The sequence below is a fragment of the Triticum aestivum genome, chromosome 6D (assembly GCF_018294505.1).
Source record: "Triticum aestivum cultivar Chinese Spring chromosome 6D, IWGSC CS RefSeq v2.1, whole genome shotgun sequence".
In the NCBI taxonomy this organism is placed as follows: Eukaryota; Viridiplantae; Streptophyta; class Magnoliopsida; order Poales; family Poaceae; genus Triticum; species Triticum aestivum.
The window spans coordinates 95,083,996-95,088,744 of record NC_057811.1 but is presented as its reverse complement, the minus strand read 5'-3'; positions in this window follow the sequence as shown (position 1 = coordinate 95,088,744).

Below are 4,749 nucleotides of genomic sequence, written 5' to 3'. Positions count from 1 at the left end.
GACCCCGTTCCGAACGTAGGAGGTTCGTTTCCTCCGTTCTGTGGTACGCCAGGCCTCGTTTCCATCGCCTGTTCCGTCCAAGCCCTCCCGATGAACACAACCACGCATTCCGTTCCGACCCAGCCGGTTGGCTCCCACGCGTTCCGTTGCCTCCCGATGAACACGACGCATTCCGTTGCCTCCCGATGAACACGACGCATTCCGTTGCCTCCCCATGAACACGACGCATTCCGTTGCCTCCCCATGAACATGACGCATTCCGTTGCCTCCCCATGAACACGACGACGACGATGTTTCTCCGTTCCGACCCAGCCATGTACACGAGCCTTGGCCGTACGTATGCGCGAGTAGGCGTTCGAGACCCTGCCCGTATATACACATACGTGGCCGTATTTTCTTTCTTGCACCCTGGCCGCTGTACGTACGTGTACATGCTACGTGCGCGCCTCTACTACGACACGTGCACGCCTCTACATCGACCAGTATGTACATACACGTTCGCGACCAGAATGACAACGCTACGTACGCTTCGACCAGGTGGGCCCCGACTGTCAGGCACTTCCTTGCCTGCGAAGATGTAGCTGGTGGGTCCCAGCAGTCAGGGGGGCGAATCGTTTTGTTTTTTTGCCCGGACGCACTTCCTTGCGTGCGAAGGTGTAGCTGGTGGGTCCCAGCAGTCAGGGGGCGAATCGTTTTTTTCGGACACACTTCCTTGCGTGCGAAGATGTAGCTGGTGGGTCCTAGCAGTCAGGGGGCGAATCGTTTTTTTACTGGACGCACTTCCTTGCGTGCGAAGATGTAGCTCGTGGGTCCCAGCAGTCAGGGGCGGATCATTTTTTGCGAAATACGGTGGCCCGTCCGATGGGTCCCTGCTGTCAGGTGGAGGAATAATTATTTTGCGCCTAATAAGGAGGCACTTCCTTGCGACTGCCGTGGACCCAGCTGTCAGCCTCTCCACGTACAGTCCACGTCCGATGGAAGTCATTCCTTGACCATGTTGACCACGCCGCGCCGAGAGCACCAGGGCGGTGGACGACGGCGAGGCCTAGGAAGGGGACGACGGGGAGCCGGGGAAGACGCGACAGTGGATGCACACGCGGAGAGGAGTACGAGGGTTCTGCGCTGCCATCGCCGCAGAATAACAGGGGGTGTGGGTGAGTGGAGGGATGGCCTGGCCAGCGGTGGGAGTAGTAGGGGGCGGTGAGGCCTCCGCGGCAGCATAGCCGGCCACGGGAGGCAGGAGCAGGCGACACGACCGGCGCTGCTTTGGGCGGCTGGAGCAAGAAGACCAGAGGTTGAAGAAGCACGACGACCGTTGGATGGACATCGTACGGTCACTGCAGCTAGAATCGTTTATATTGACTAAGTTGACAAAGCCCTTGGTACGTCAACTTAGTAGGCCCACTGGTCAGCTTCCGAATGGTGCGCCCCAGATGTCAGGGGGAGGAATCATTTCTTGGGCGGGTGAAGCTAGAATATCCGAGATTGAAGAAGAAGCACGGCATCCGTTGGATGGACATCCAACGGCCACTGCTGCTAGAACCGTGTGTTGACTATAAGTTGACAAAGTCTTGCATACGCGTCAACTCTGTTTTTTAGGGGACGCGTCAACTTAGTAAGGCCAGAAGTGTGTGGCAGAGAACTTATAGCCCATTTGAGATTTGTAAAAATGTGTAGCCCATTTTTGAATTCTAATGGAATTTACTACAGCCCATTTACAGTTTGTTAAAAGTACAACTCATTTCAACCAACCGTTCAAAACAGAATTCAATAAAATTTCCCACATTTTGATGGGATCCGAAATATTTTTATCCCGAAATTTCTAGTCAGATTAAATACAATTTCAATATAAATTTATATTACGTAAAAATCCAACAAAACATTGCGCTCGCAACAATTAATGAAATTAAAATTTTCAATATCCAAAAATAATATTTTATAAAGTAATCACGTGTTTGGTGCATTTTTATAGTTACTGCCCAGTTTTTATAATTACATCCCATTTATTATTTCTTAAAGCCCATTTTCTTGTTAAGCCTAATGCATCCCTCCTAGGAAAGATTTGCAGCCCAGCGGGGCGGAGAATAACAACTTGACCTTGCCTGGGTATTCCTAAAAAAAAGTATAGCTGGGCTAGCCATTTTCAGCTTGAAAAAAACTAATATCTGGGCTGGATATCTGGCCTGGGCTAGACGGGCCACAGCCCGCCCAGTTAATACCTGCAGCGATGTTTTCGTTGTTGTTCAGAGGAGAAAAATTAATATCTGGGCTAAACATCGAAAAACTCTGCAGTGCTCACACCTCAAAAACACAAATACTGCTCGAGCTGCTTGGTCCCAGCTGTCGGCCGCTTCTTGTGCAATTCTCTCGTTTATTGACTACTACATAGGTTGAAAATGGTGTGGGACCGTGATGTCAGGAAACCAGGAGGAAGCAAAATAAATTATAGTTATATATAATAAGGAGGCACTTGCGTACGTGAGGCTATGGACCTGGTGGGTCCCCATTGTCATCCTCTCCAAGTAAAGTCATCTCCTCGCCCGCGCGCGCTTTTCGCCGAAATAGTCTGCGCCGCCCGCCCCGCTTCCCGGTGCAGGCGATTGCTCCGCCTTCAAACGACACAAGTGCCGTCCGTCCGTCCATCTGTCGTCCACATCAATGATACGCGGTTGCCGAGGCGGCTACTCCAGCGCCACACGTCCGTCCCTCCGCCTGCCCACCATTGCTATATAAACTGCTACGTCGGCCATAGCCGCAGTCATCCGCATCCGTTCCCTTTCTCCTGTCCACACCACTACTGCCTACCATGGCTTCCTCGTGCTCCAGCACTCTTCGGGACGGGCGGACGACGAACCACAAGGAGATGGCAGCCATTGCTGTCGACCGGCTGGCCGGCAGGCAGCCGGAGGACGACGACGTCCCAATGGAGAACATGGTAGTCGACGATCCGGCGCCAACCCCCTCCTCCGCGCCATCCTCGCTGGTGCATTGCACCATGACCATTGGCGAGGCCCGTGCCCAATATATGGACAGGGTGAGGCAGTGTTGGGGAACGTAGTAATTTCAAAAAAATTCCTACGCACACGCAAGATCATGGTGATGCATAGCAACGAGAGGGGAGAGTGTTGTCCATGTACCCTCGTAGACCGAAAGCGGAAGCGTTAACACAACGCGGTTGATGTAGTCGTACGTCTTCACGATCCGACCGATCAAGTACCGAACGTACGGCACCTCCGATTTCAGCACACGTTCAGCTCGATGACGTCCCTCGAACTCCGATCCAGCCGAGTGTTGAGGGAGAGTTTCGTCAGCACGACGGCGTGGTGACAATGATGATGTTCTACCGACGCAGGGCTTCGCCTAAGCACCGCTGCGATATTATCGAGGTGTAATATGGTGGAGGGGGGCACCGCACGGCTAAAAGATCGTTGACCAATTGTGTGTCTAGAGGTGCCCCCTGCCCCCGTATATAAAGGAGCAAGGGGGGTTCGGCCGGCCAAGGGGAGAGACGCGCCAGGAGGAGTCCTACTCCTACTGGGAGTACGACTCCCCCTTTTCCATGTTGGACTAGGAGAGAGAGGGGGAAGAGGTGGAGGGGAGGAAGGAAAGGGGGGGCGCCGCCCCCCTCTCCTTGTCCTATTCGAACTGGGGGGAGGGGCACGCGGCCCTGCCCTGGCCTCCTCTCCTCTCTTCCACCTAGGCCCACTAAGGCCCATTAAGTTACCGGGGGGTTCCGGTAACCTCCCGGTACTCCGGAAAAATCCCGATTTCACCCGGAACACTTCCGATATCCAAACATAGGCTTCCAATATATCAATCTTTATGTCTCGACTATTTCGAGACTCCTCGTCATGTCCGTGATCACATCCGGGACTCCGAACAACCTTCGGTACATCAAAACATATAAACTCATAATATAACTGTCATCGTAACATTAAGCGTGCGGACCCTACGGGTTCGAGAACTATGTAGACATGACCGAGACACCTCTCCGGTCAATAACCAATAGTGGAACCTGGATGCTCATATTGGTTCCCACATATTCTACGAAGATCTTTATCGGTCAGACCGCATAACAACATATGTTGTTCCCTTTGTCATCGGTATGTTACTTGCCCGAGATTCAATCGTCGGTATCTCGATACCTAGTTCAATCTCGTTACCGGCAAGTCTCTTTACTCGTTCCGTAATACATCATCCCGCAACTAACTCATTAGTCACAATGCTTGCAAGGCTTATAGTGATGTGTATTACTGAGTGGGCCCAGAGATACCTCTCCGACAATCGGAGTGACAAATCCTAATCTCGAAATACGCCAACCCAACAAGTACCTTTGGAGACACCTGTAGAGCACCTTTATAATCACCCAGTTACGTTGTGACGTTTGGTAGCACACAAAGTGTTTCTCCGGTAAACGGGAGTTGCATAATCTCATAGTCATAGGAACATGTATAAGTCATGAAGAAAGCAATAGCAACATACTAAACGATCGAATGCTAAGCTAACGGAATGGGTCAAGTCAATCACATCATTCTCCTAATGATGTGATCCCGTTAATCAAATGACAACTCATGTTTATGGCTAGGAAACATAACCATCTTTGATCAACGAGCTAGTCAAGTAGAGGCATACTAGTGACACTCTGTTTGTCTATGTATTGACACATGTATTATGTTTCCGGTTAATACAATTCTAGCATGAATAATAAACATTTATCATGATATAAGGAAATAAATAATAACTTTATTA